Source organism: Panthera onca, chromosome D1 (assembly GCF_046562875.1).
Source record: "Panthera onca isolate mPanOnc1 chromosome D1, mPanOnc1 haplotype 2, whole genome shotgun sequence".
NCBI classification, from domain to species: domain Eukaryota; kingdom Metazoa; phylum Chordata; class Mammalia; order Carnivora; family Felidae; genus Panthera; species Panthera onca.
The window spans coordinates 43,131,986-43,146,132 of NC_138348.1; the positions used below are offsets into that span (position 1 = coordinate 43,131,986).

The 14,147-nt window shown below is 40.6% G+C and overlaps 2 long non-coding RNA genes across 2 annotated transcripts in view; one reads left to right on the top strand and one right to left on the bottom strand.

The window, feature by feature from the left end:
• The window catches only part of LOC132661499 (uncharacterized), a 78,690-nt gene that overhangs the window by 41,902 nt on the left and 22,641 nt on the right, over positions 1-14,147 (top strand). The gene's annotated exons all lie outside the window — the stretch shown is intronic.
• LOC144613088 (uncharacterized) lies at positions 3,338-7,643 on the bottom strand. Its single transcript, XR_013550396.1, has 2 exons — positions 7,426-7,643; positions 3,338-3,706 (listed from the first exon to the last, which is right to left on the bottom strand). It is a non-coding gene; the product is annotated as an uncharacterized LOC144613088 (long non-coding RNA).

Sequence of the window (14,147 nt, forward strand, 5' to 3'; positions counted from 1 at the left end):
GTGTTGAGCATTCCAGACCCTAGGTCATGATCAGTATTAGAAGAAGAGGGGAGAAGAGGGCAATTTTGTATCTTTCAAATCACACTTGGTGATAGCTAGTACCTGTCAACCTGATTATGTTATACAAACACCCAAGTTTAGAACCCTATAGCATCTTCTTGGCTTAAGGAAAAATTTCTCCCCTCCATCTTAGCATCAAAAGACTAGGAACTCCATGATGTCCCAGCCTTAGTGGACTGAGTATGGCACAGTTGGGTGTGGGTCCTGAAGTCAGAGCAGGCAAATGTCATGACCATCCAGGAAAGCACGGGAGGCCTCGGGAGAAGCTATAACTGGTGGACAACTTAACGGCCTGAACTATGACTACCAGAGGTAGCATTTAAGTGAGAGCCAGGGTGGAAAGCTAGCAGGAGCTAAAGTGGTAGCAAAAAACAATCACTCGAGGAAGATATCAGGGCAGACCAGTGAGATCCTGCAAAATGTGTTTTGCCAGCATTAGACTGGTTCCCCCTTCTCCCTCCCAATAATAGAGCTTTCTATCAGGATTCCAAATTCTAGTACTAATCTGTAAATAGCAGATATAAAGTGGGGAAATGTGATTTAGAGCAAGGATTGAAGAAAGGAGTCCTTGTGAGTGGAATTGGTTTCATATGGCATTCTAATGACACAGGAAAGTATGTGTGCGCCCTGTTGGCTTGTGTACCAAACAAGAGGCTGGCCTTTGATTAACTGAAGCTAACGCGGGTGCTGGGAGGTGGCGGGTACTGAATAGTCCCCCTGCCCCCAAGACACGCCAGCACCGACATGGAAACAGCAACAAAATCTCACTCCTCCCAATTCACACTTTTCAAACAGTAGATCAGCACACCAAATTCTAAAAGAAAAATAAAAGGGAAGACATTAGAAGAAGGGAAAGATTTAGTCTACATTTAAATTTTTTCTTCCAAGGCTTACGTAGAAATAATGACTCGGAAACGTCTTAGAGTTTCCATGGCATATTCGTGGCTTCGTTGGTCTTATTGTTGCTGTTTACTTATAAGCCACTCGGAGTCAAAGGTCCTAATAGCTGCTTCTCATTTTACTTTCATTTCCCCAGTCACTGGCGGGATTGGGATCAATAGTTAGATGCCCACTTAGAAGGGAAGGTAGTATTTACCGTGGTTCTCTGCGTCATCATGATCCACGGCCTCTTTTGAAGGCTGGGAGTGCACCCCGAGGCCTGTGATGGTGTCGGGGATACACAGAGGCACAGAATCGAAAAGCTTAGAGTCGCTGATTCAGTGGAGCTAGCAGTTTTAGAACTGTGGAGTCCTGGAATCCCAGATAGGGAAGGGCCACTGAAGGTCACGCCTCATCCACCCTGAGCCCCTTGCATGAAAAGGATTATGGTAGAAAGAGAGGGACGGCGAGTCTAGCCAAATTGCAGTAGCTAGCTCTACTGTACCAAGAGAGGTTTAATCCATTTCACTTAAATTTAATTTATGACTACTTTGGATTGGTAACATTGTTGGTAACGAAAGCTTAAAATATGACTTAGTCTTTGATTCCAAATAATATCAGATTTCTTCATCCCGCAGAGTGGTGGGTTTATTTTTTGTTGTTGTTGAGCTTTGTTTTAAGGGCTAAATCAAAACATAGCCAGTCTTTTTTTTCTTTTTTTTTTTTAATACGTATCAGCTGAGGCTTCAGAACACTTCCAGTAGACTGTAATAATGAAGAGAAACGTTTAGCAAGGTAGACTACTTAGCAAGGCATTGGAAGCCACATGCCATTATAAAGAAGCACGTCTGGTTTGGCCGAAATCCTGCCTTTGTCTCCAGAGCTATTTTGCTGTAAATTTAGAACAGAAATACCCTTTCTGGAATAAAAATGTAGCTTTGTTGGCTACAAGTGCATGTTTGCTGCCTCACAATTTTAGAATTAGACGATGGACTTATTTAGTAGACATCGGAGGGCAAAAAGCAAAAGCCCATAATTTAAAACATTCCACTCCACCACAGTCCAAGAAAAACATGGACCGGTGAACAAAACCAGCAGTATTGTAATAAGAAAACAACTAGGTGCATTTTTTCCAAAACCTAAAAACCAGGAATCTAAATGTATGAGTTACTGGCTAAAAATTCCATTTTCATGTCTCAGTTTTGAGCTGGAAAAACAAGCTAGGCCCCGTTTTAAAAAATGCACAAGTTCTGCGGCCCGAGGTGTGGACAGCAGCCTCGCATCCATCTTTATACACTCAGGGGCACTTTTCTGTTGCCTGGAGGAATCCTGTGCTAAAAGGATTTTACTTTGCAAGGATTCATAGGCCTCCAGTCAGGCCTGCAGTGACTTCTAAGGCTCCTTCCCCACAAGTTATTTGGCAGTGCCGTTAAGGTATTTTATTTTACCCCTAAACACTTTGAATATCTGTTCGAGGTCCGTGGAGTTTTCCAGGGCAAATGATGTGGTAACTTTTAGTAATGCAGGTGGGCTCACCCAGGCTGAAAGGCAGGAGGGATTGGCATTTCTTCAGGAAGAGAGCGGAGGCCTCTGTTTGGAGACAATTACAAGCGTGAATCAACCAACCTGTGGCACAAATGGTTGTGTGTGTGTGTGTGAGAGAGAGAGAGACAGAGACAGAGAGACAGAGAGAGCTGGCACAAATGTCTGAAAAAGGCTACAAGTGACTCAGAAGCTCCCAAGAACACATAAAAAAGACAACAGTCAATCTACCAGAGAGCTAAGACTTGATTCTACAACTGGTCCTGGACTGGTAGACAACAGACAAGGCTGCAGCTTGTGAAGACAGAGTTCTGGCCCTAGGACAACACGAGACATGGTAACATAAAATGATGAGAGAGACGCATGTTTTGTGAACCAGGAAGAAGAAGAAAATAACTTTTTGAGAAGAGGAACTTTTCAGAAGGAGAACTTTTCCTCGTTGGTGGTTGGTTACCCACCGGCAAGTGCCCCAGGCAGCAGCTTGCAGGTAACAGGCGTGACGCCTGAGTGAACAGGTCTATCACTGGAGCATATGTGATGTCAGAAGAAATACATGCAGTATCCGAAGGAGTACGTGTAGGGAGTTTGAGCCTACAAATTAAAAAATCAGGATATCGTAACAATCATAATTTATATTGCATCCACCCAAGAAAATCTCCTGCTTAAGAGGTTTGACAGAAGGAATGTGTGGGGACAACGGAAGTGAGGAGACTCATTGATGGGCTCTATTTACACATAGGCTGTCTCTTCTAATTCTTGCCTCCCTGCTCAGGGATCGAGTCAGGGTTATTTTTCTTCCCTTTGAATCTTTTCTTTTACCCTTTTGTGGAAGGTAAAAATGAGCAGGGCTAGTCACTTGCCATTTAAATAAGAGGGGGTTTATTACCTTTAACCAGTTGTTATGGCAAGAATGCCATACATGTCAGTGGTGGCTAAGTTCCCAGGTGTCCTGCTGGCTTTTCTGGCTCCCAGAGAATTCTTCTTCTGTCTGCACTGCCTACGTGTCTGGGGACTGGACCTCTGGAACACAGCCAGAAGAGAACCACACGCTGAGGCGCCGCTGTGGAGACGCAGGCACGTGCTTCCTGCCTCTGGCGACCCCTACCATTTTCTTCATCACTCAGTTATGGCTTCGTCAGAATTGAGTGTTGAGTGCAGAATAATGCCTCTTCCTCTGCTACTCACTGGCTGGTTCTCGCGTGGCTACACTCACTCATTTGCCTGCCTGCATGGCAGTCAAAGGGGAGGAAGACCACTACGGGTGAGAATTTAGGCAACTGATACCGTCTTGGGATACAACCTGATGATATCATAAGCATCAGGGGGACGTATCAGGGAGTTGATACAACATGTTCTCTCAAGACCTCACCAGTACGTCTTTTGTCTGAAGACCAACCGCAGCCATTTCTCTGGTTGAGAGCCAACCTATCAGGGCATAATGTGGGGCACATGCCATCCCAGGCATTAAGAAAGGTGTGTATCCAATGGAATACTACGTGGCAATGAGAAAAAATGAAATATGGCCTTTTGTAGCAACATGGATGGAACTGGAGAGTGTGATGCTAAGTGAAATAAGCCATACAGAGAAAGACAGATACCATATGGTTTCACTCTTATGTGGATCCTGAGAAACATAACAGAAACCCATGGGGGAGGGGAAGGGAAAAAATAAAAAATAAAAAAAAAAATAAAAAAAAGAGGCTAGAGTGGGAGAGAGCCAAAGCATAAGAGACTGTTAAAAACTGAGAACAAACTGAGGGTTGATGGGGGGTGGGAGGGAGGGCAGGGTGGGTGATGGGTATTGAGGAGGGCACCTTTTGGGATGAGCACTGGGTGTTGTATGGAAACCAATTTGACAGTAAATTTCATATATTAAAAAATAAAAAAATAAAAAAATAAAAAAAAGAGTACAAGTAAAAAAAAAAAAAAAAAAAAAAAGAAAGGTGTGTATCAAATATTTGAGGGCTTGAAACTATCCTGCTAAACTATTACAAACAGTGCCTTAATTTCTCTGCAGAGCTGTGAAAAGGCTTGACCACTTCCACACAGCTTTACTAAAGCTGGAGACGAGAAAAGGGAAGTGCATCCAGACCATAAACTGGAAAACAGTCATATATGGCCGACAAGCCATGGTTTGCTCACAGACCCCACCTATACCATCCTACCTCCAGACATGCCTTTTAGTGACAAAAGCCATTTCACCACTCACCTCCTAGCGCCTAGCATGAGACAGTCTATTATTTGTCAAATCTAGGTCCCCTAATGAAAGTGGGGGGGGGGGCCCTCTCCACCTGCAGAAGGGTTCCTATTAACCATATGAGGACCTCGGCCTTTGCAGGATAACTGATGACTGGTAGACCATACTCATTGCCTGAGTTTCTAAGCTTCACTATAATAGCTTTGATCATATTCATGTCAAAGACGTACCCAGAGTAGTGAAGACAGAACAGATCTTTGCTTGAGGCAAATCGCTTCTTTCTGAGTCTGAGTGAATTGGACACAGGGCTGTGGGAGCACTTGTATTCTAGGGAGGCCACAACCTATTCTACAGAGATTATTTATCTGGATGCCTTAAGAAACTAACATTTTTGCATTTCACTTGTATACCTTTACTGTAAAGAATTAAATTGTAGTGTAGGGTCTCTCCATAGAGGTATTTTATATACAAATCCCATTTACTTTTTTTCCCATGAAGAAAATCTGTTAATTATTCCCATAGAAAAGATTATGGAAGTGACGTGTTCCAATTTACATAGCTATTAAGTATCTAAACCTAGGCCTGATGTTAATAGGTATGCATAGTCTACATAAAAAATTGCTGAAAAGGTAGCAAGGGGACTGTTCATTATTACTATGACTATTAAGCCTTGGTTATTATTATATTAATATACTGCCTTTTAGACTGTAAGCTTTATGAGGGCAAAGGTCAAGGTTCACTATATCCTAAGTGCCCAGCACAGTGTCTAATACAAAATAGGCATATGAATATTTATTGAATTGATGAGGGAACAAATATTTTGTCCAGCATACCAACCAATAAATTATATATTTTTGTAGTGTTGTTAATAATTATGGCCATACGTATTTTTATAGCATTTTAACTTTTCAAAGACTTTTCTTTTTCTCATTAAAGTTTGCCTGAGCACACTTAGCACAAAGTGAAAGTTAAGGGCCCAGACACTGGGAATACACATGGGTTTCCTAACCCTGCAATAAGACGATTCATTGTGATGGAGACAAACCTCACAAAATTGCTTCTGCAGCCTCTCTTTCTGGGCCATATGTTCCAGGTTCTCTGGAACATTCCTGGTTGCTATATCTATTCCATTGTCCCCATAAGGATATTCTTACTTGTCAACCATGTGTCCTGATTTTTCATTTAGGAAATATGGTCACCATATGCATGTTATAAAACTTGAGTCCCTAGACTAACTTCACTCTCTGTGCAGGTATTGCCAAAGCTCATATCCTGTTAAATTTTCTGCATGTGTTTCAAGGAAGTGCTGATTCCAGCTCTTTGCATTGATCATGACCAGATTCATTGAGTCTATTTAAATTAATAACTTAGTTTTCCATAGAAAGATGCTTTCAATGATTCATTAGAAAAAATGCATTTTTTCAAAACACATTTAAATGATTTCTCTAATGTAATCAATGTGTGCCTTTTATTCAATCTGAGTATTTTCTGGTTTTCTACAATAAAAGGTGATGATTCTGATAGGAATCCATGAAATAAAATATGCTATGACATTATGCCAGATTTTTATTTTATACATTTTCCCAAATAACGTGGGCCAAGTCAAATGGAAATATTTTGATAAAGTTAATTATCTGATTCCAGGGATATCCTGGGTGAATTTTTGAGACAGAGCAGAGAAATCTCGGTGTGTAAAGTCAGAGCAGGCATTGTTTCCAGATTGGGTACTAATACCAACTTATTCTGTGACTGGGCAAACTCGTCCACTCCTGGGGCTCAGTGTCCTCCCTTGTAAATTAAGTGACTTGGTCTGGGTCAGTGATTTTCTTCCTGAGCCCTGTGAGCCCAAGTCCTTGGAGGTCTAAGGCTCTGCCTGGGAAAACTTCCTCCCTTCCCCTTACTTCATCCAGAGCAATTTGGTACATATCAGTTATTTATACATACCAGTCCCTGTGTAAAATACTATTTGGGAAAAAAAAAACTCTATAAAAAAATTTGATAGTCTTTTGGTGTCTAGATCTATGTTTCCACCTCGTTAAAATATTTCTGCGAGGTATATGGGGTCTACCTGGATGGAGAAGAGGCCTAGACATGTTTATAAGGGTTGGATATGATAAGAAATCTTTTAGTATAACCATCTGGAGAAAAGGAGGCAGTGGTTAAGAATATTGTCAGGCTGGAGTAGAGTAATGAGGTAATCACTGACTGACTTACAGACCTGTGAAGGGAGTACCAATGTGATCAAGGTAAAGTTTCAGCCTATGGTTATATCTCTGGTTCTAAGCATTGGTAAGAGAGAGAAATTGAGTTACTGGTCACATGATGGAAATAGACTTTCAAGTGCACCACAGATAGAGATATTTGTTGAGAGCTGGTCCTCCAGAACATGCACCACACTTTGATACGGTTTTATGCATGCAGGGATTGAATGGGTCTAATAGGGAAAGCTCCAGGAAACTGAGAGCACTCCATCACTGAGATGATCAGTCCTTGACTTCTCAAGCTCTAGGCACTAGTGTTTTTAATCAGGTCTCTCTCACTGAGGAAGTTTTGACCAAGACTGACAGAATATTTGTAGGACCAACCCCTCTATATAGTGGAGCCTGAAATTCACCTTGTTGCGCTCAGCCCCATTATTCAGTGGCCTAGAGGTCATTCAGGGTTCCATATGGCCTCTGAATTGCTGATTTACCACTATTCCTGATACACTGATCCATTCAAACTGGATTTCTTATTGCTATACTGACCTGCTGAGTAGATTTTCTTTGACAGAAACTCCAGCCTAATTCAAACTTGAGCTCACCACACCCATTTGAACATATAAAGGTCCTTTGGCATTTCCTTTAGAGCAGGGTCAGTCCTTTTTTCTTCTCTATCCTTTCAAGTATTACTGCAGAGGGTCCGATATATCTTGAGATAAGTCTGGCCGACTTATAACCATTAATCTCATGCTCGGATGCTCCGAAGGCAGCAAGATTTTGGCTGGAATCTTAAAGTTCTGCTTGTTCTAGAATTCTGTAAGTCTAGAGAAGGGCTCTTTCATGGGGCAGAACCAGGCAGGTGGAAGGGTCACTGAGAGTGCAGCTCAGTGTCAGCTCTGGCAGTTTTTCTAGGACACCAGCTGTAGTGATTCCAGAAGCCTGTCCAGCCCCCCTGGCCCCTGAGGGCCACTGTGGCTACTAGAGCCTGGAGTGAATTAAACTTTCCCTCACTTAATTCCTTTTTAGTTCTTGGCCCCACACATCGTGACTCCATGGTGCTCACTTTCTCTCTATTAGTGTATATCTACTCTTATCCCTATTGTGGCTTTTTTCCAGGAAATTTTGATCTCTCTGAGGACCTCGAAGCCATTTCCAGGAGCTGAAGCCTAATTCAGAGGATAATTGGCCTCAAAAAGGTCCCTATGTCCCCTGGAGAAGGGTAGGCCAGAATTCTAGCATCTTAGCGATAATACCACATTACTTTGCCCTCTTTGCTCCAAGATTCTGTTCCCTGAAATAAAGTTTCACCAGCAGAGCCCATGGCAAGTTAGTTGATTTTCCCCGAATGTGCCATATCAAATCTCTCTCCCCAAGGAGAAGTGGTGTGACAGCCTCATTATGTGTTCTGACCTTCAGAGGTGCACACCGCTCCCAGCCCTGTCCCCCGCCCTGACCTTTACTTCCCTTCCATCTCTGTGGTTCAGACAAGAGCTGAGTGGGACAACACGTGAGGATACAGCATTGTCTCAGTACACAAGTATGTCTTGTTCTCCAATGGCAGATCCTTAAGAATAGGGTTGATATCCCCTTCCCTGTTCTAACCATCACAGTCTGGCTGAGCTCAGCACTGAACACACACACGGTTGACTGAGTGTGTGATAGCACAAACCTGTGTGCTTGTGCTGCTTCAAGAGCACTATTATTTCATTTGACCTTTTGTGATAACCATGGAAATCAGGAAAGGCTGAATTTGACTGGGAAGTTGAGATGGCTGGTCTTTCTGTCTTCATGTATTCTAGGGCCTCTCCCTCTCCAGCTGGCCTCTCCATTTGGTTTCTCCAAGTGTGCTTTCTAGCAGGTGGCAGCTCAGGACTCCTAAAAGTGCAAACACGGTCATCATATACTCTTAAAGGCCGGGCCTAGAAGTGGCACAGCATGGCGCTGCATTGTATTCATTAAAGGGAATCACAGACCAAGCCAGCTTCATTGTGGGAGGAGACCACACCAGGTCATGAATACTGGGAGGAATGGTTCATTGGGGAGGCCATCTTATCTTTGAAGACGAGCCACCATGAACTGTCATCAACTTCTTGGATTCAAGGCTCTTACTGCTGTTTTAGTATCACAATGTCTTGGCTAGTGAGAAGAATGGCCAGGTAATTTTAAATCAACAACATAAGGCTCTCCCTCCTGAGTAATCCTAAAGTTTAGAAGGAGGAACTAATATTTCCCAAGAAGATCCTCTTAAATCAGAGTGATGCTCTATAGCCCTGAAGATAAAGATGACCTTAGGCATGTGTCCAGGTTAGCCTTTATGAAGAAGTAGGCCATATTGCCCCTTACGGATAGCATATTTTAATGCACAGCCAGAGATGAGATAATGGCAAATTAGGATCTGTGTAGGCCTTTACTTATAGCCCTCCTGTTAGCCCCAAAGCAATGACCGTTAGAGGCATATGGTATATAAAAAAAGCAGGAGCATTCCAATGACACAGGCCTTGGTTTGGTTCCTTGTATCACCACTAAATGGCTTTGGGCACTATAGTCCTTGCTTCAGAGTAGCAATTTAATAAACGTTAGATTTTCTTTTGATCAGGTACGTCTGTGCCTTAACATAAACAACAACAAACAATTAGAGAGACTACACAATGAGTCAGGTAATGTTGTGGTTGCCGGGAATATTTTTACTTGATGGCTGGAGGATGTAGGGGGTAAAGGCCAGGGAGAAGTAGAGAATTACTCATGTACCTATTTGTGGCCCTGGGAAGCCAGCTAGATGGTGAAGTCATTCACTGGATTAAGGCATACAGCAGGAGGAGACCGTTTCTCCCCTCTTGTAGGATTTCCTGATTATTATAACACCATCTCTGAAACATTAACTCTGTTCCTTTGAAATCACGTTCTAGCATAGAAGTGGATGCATCAGCATTCACTGGGTGAGGCTCACATTACACAGAAACAAAAGAAACTTCTGTTTGGAAGTCACTGAGATTTTAGGTTGTTACCATGGTCTTACCCAGTGAAAGCTGACTAATGCAGAAACTACTACCAGAAGTGAGGTGTTACCGTAACAAAACAAAATGAAACAAAAACAACCAGATTACGTGGCACTAGCTCATAGTCAAGCAGCAGGCAGGGAGGACACTATTTTTGAAGCTGGCAACAAAGTGACTCATGTTAGGCAGTGGCTCAACATTTGGTAAAACTATTTCCTGGGATAACTTCGAAGACAGATAATTTACCTAATGATGCTGTGGCTTTAGGAGAAGAGTTTGGGAAACAGAATGAGACTTGCGTGGCTTGCTTGCTCTTAGCTGCATGTGACAAGACGCTGTAAGAAAGAAATGAGTCCAGAAGTGCTTGTCCAGTTTTCAAGCAGTAATAAAAGGGAAAAGAGAGAATCAGGAACTTTCAGGACTTGTAGGATATAACTGATTCTCATCTACAACCCATAAAAGTTAAACTGAAAAATATGTTGAGCAAAAAGGCTAATTGTATTTTGGCCTCAAGGCAAAGTTCAAATCAAGGGTGTAAACTCCACACCCTTTGTTAAAACCTTTAAATGAATTAAGGCGGTGGCTCAGCAAATTATTTAAAAAAAATTTTTTTTTTAATGTTTATTTATTTTTGAGAGAGAGAGACAGAGTGCAAGCAGGGGAGGGGCAGAGAGAGGGAGACACAGAATCCGAAGCAGGCTCCAGGCTCTGAGCTGTCAGCACAGAGCCCGATGCAGGGCTCGGGCTCACAAACCGTGAGATCATGGCCTGAGCAGAAGCTGGATGCTCAACCGACTGAGCCACTCAGGTGCCCCTCAGCAAATTATTTAAATTGGACAAAATAGTTAATGGAAAGGAAACTAAGGGTTTGCGCTCTCATGAAAGCATGGCAAGTTTGAAGTACTTCTAATTAATTCTGGAAAGAGAGGCATATCTTGAACAGAATTCTGAGTATGGCTGTTGACATATAAATTTGGTTGGTGAAAATGCCAATAATGTTTTTGAGAGATTATTACTTCCAAAAGAGCTACAAGCATGAATTAAGAGACTATAACTATTATAGATACAAAATAGATTTGGGGCCTCCAAATTTCTGCCACTCAGCTCCGAAGGACAGAGTATTCTCTAGTGTCTTCTACACATGTGCCCAAAGAGGATAATGGAAAAGAAATTATCAAAGTATGGAGCAAAGAGCCATGGAGAGCAATACTGGCACCCAGGGAGCCCTGGTATCTGATCAAAGAATATTTCCTACTCCTGGGTATGGATTTATAGGATTTGTCCAGTCATATTTCAAAATTGCTATGGACCAATGACCACTTAGTACTTCTGTTTTCCCATTCTTCTTTAGAAGTGGGAGAGTTCATTGATGTTATCCTGGCCCCCTTCCACCAATTCCTGTTAGGTTAAGAAAGAAAAGATAGCTGTCTTTTGGTTGTCTCTGTATTAAGAAGAGCCCAGCCACATTTTAATCATCTTTGGTGTAGAGACAATTATGAGAACTCAGACTTTTGACTTATTGTCATTAGCCTTTTGGCCTTTCCTTTAAGGAGTAGGTCTATTTTGTGTGCAGAAGGAAGGAAAGCAAATAGTTTTGAGCAGGGTACTTATTGTGGAATCTTGTTTTATGGTTCCCAACTTCTTCTTCCTCCTTTCCAACAAGATTATATATCTCTACCTCTTGCCATGTGCTTTGCAGAGCATTCCTAGGGGGTGAGTGTAGTTCCTTACCCTTATTCCATTTAGTCATATAATTTCTGATTAATGAAATAGGAGTGAAATTGTCATGTGCCATGTGTGAACAGAAACTTTAAGAATCAATGCATGTGGCCTCTAGCTCTCTTGATCTTTTTTCTTTGTCATGATACCAATATAGAAGGTGTTTTTCCAGTCTGGTTTCTAGGATAAGGAAGCCTTTTTTTTTTTTTTTTTCTCCCCAGAATGCAGACAATCTACAGTCCACATGTAGTATGAATAAGAAATAAATATCTTTTGAGGGGTGCCTGGGTGGCTCAGTTGGTTAAGTGTCTGACTTCGGCTCAGGTCATGATCTCACAGTTCGTGAGTTTGAGCCCCATGCCGAGCTCTGTGCTGACAGCTCAGGGCCTGGAGTCTGCTTCATATCTGTGTCTCCTCCTCTCTCTGTCTTTCCCATGCTTATGCTCTGTCTCTCAATAATAAATAAACGTTAAAGAAAAAAAGAAATATCTTTTGGAAGAAGCCTCTGAAATTTGGGGATTTTTGTTATTGTAAGCTTGCTGCCATCACATAGCTGACTGATACATCTTGATATTGGACTAGTGGCCCTGTGGGGCCCAGGGTGGTCCTCTCTCAGATCTCTGGGTTACAACTCTAGAATTTCACTAGTTTTTGATAGTTTTATTAATCACAGTTTACCTCCTGCCTTTCAAAATTCAAGCAAATGAGGGATACTTTTTTTTTCTGAGGATATCATCATAATTTGACTATAAGCAATGTATTACAGTATGAGAGTACACAAAATACAAAAGGAGTAGTGTTAATGGAGTGACATAAAAACTTTATTTCACATATGTGAAATAGATATGAATAGATATGAAATAGATATGAGTCTATCTGCTAATTATATAACATTTTAGAAGTGCAAGAAAGTATAAAGAAAATATTATCCACTGTGCAATATTACTCTATTTAAATTTTTTTCTTTTTAAATAAGTCAAACTTTAAAAAAATTGCAACTATAATATAAATAATTCTACATACCCTTATCTCAGATGCCCTAAATGTTTACATCTTATCACATATATGTCATCATTCTTGGCATGTATCTTTGCCTGTCATTACCTTTTTTTTCGGAGTGAATTTAGAATGAGTTGGAGACGTGATGTCTTTTTATTCCTGAATACTTAAGGATGTATTTCCTTTAAAAAAGGATAATATCTTCCATAACAAAGGTTAATTTAGCAAAATTAGGAAATTAAACTTGGTACAATGCTATTGTCTAATCTATAGACCTCAACCAAATATCTCTAATGATCTCAACAATGTCTTTTATGACAAAAGAAAGAAACCCTGCTGTTGGATCTAATCTATGATCATGAATTACATCTACTCCTCATGCCTCTTTGGTCTCCTTGAAATTGGAAGAGTTAGTTCCTCAGTCTTTTTATTTTCTTTCTTTTATTATCTTGACACTTCTGAAGACTCCTGGTCAGTTTTGTACACCATCTCTCAAATTGGTGTGACTTTTTTCCCCCTGTGATGGAATTCAAATTATGTAGTTCTGGCATGAACATCAGAGAAGTAAAATAGTGACCTTCTCATCACATTATATCAGCCACGGGATGTAGATTTGTCCCCTTACTAAAAATGTTAAGTTAGATAACTTGACTAAGGTGGTATCTACAGGCTTCATTTTGTAAAGTTACTCTTTCCCACTTTGAAATTAATAAGGGTTTGGAGAGAAGATACTTTGAGACAAGGTAGATGTTTTGTTCCTCACTAAAATTTTACCTGATTAAGTTTTAGCATATATTAATAATTCTTACTTGACTCACTTATTATTATGGTTGTCAGATAGTGACTTTATAATTTTATGATCATTCATTTGTTGAAATTCTATAAAAATAACTTTTCTATTTTCTTCAGTTTTTTAATTAAATTGATTAATACATTTCCCCCCATACATTTTTTTAAACTTGAAATTATACTATGCTGAACTTAATTAATTTCAGTATAAGCTCATGGATTCTTTATTTTATTCTGTGGGTTATAAACCATTACTATTATTTTTTCAGATATTCAAACTGTCCTAGATTTGGCCAGTGGGATTCACATGAAACTGGTTTCTGTGCCCTTTTGACACACCCCTGTCATTTTTTTGAGCACTTACATACTGTTGGGGACAAGATGATATCTCAAGCACATCTTACATTTTCCCAGTTTCATCCCTGGAATCAGCCATTTATCTAAGGATTCCTGGTTCCTTCCAGTGGGGTATGGTATTTGGAAACCAAGATCTGGATGCTAGGTATTCCTGTTGCTACCAAGGAAGATATTATTTCAACATTTAATATTTAATTTAACATTTTGGTATTTCTTTTTGCAATTTTTTCTTGTGTGTTATTTTTAAACACTTGAAATTGAACCATGCTGAAATTTTTATTCCTGATTTTTCATTTTAACGGTATAACATGAGTATTTTATGGTTCTTCCAAACAACTTTTTAGATGATTAAATAATTTTGTAAGCAGACACTGCCAAAAATTACTTTTGCACTTGGCATCATTGGGA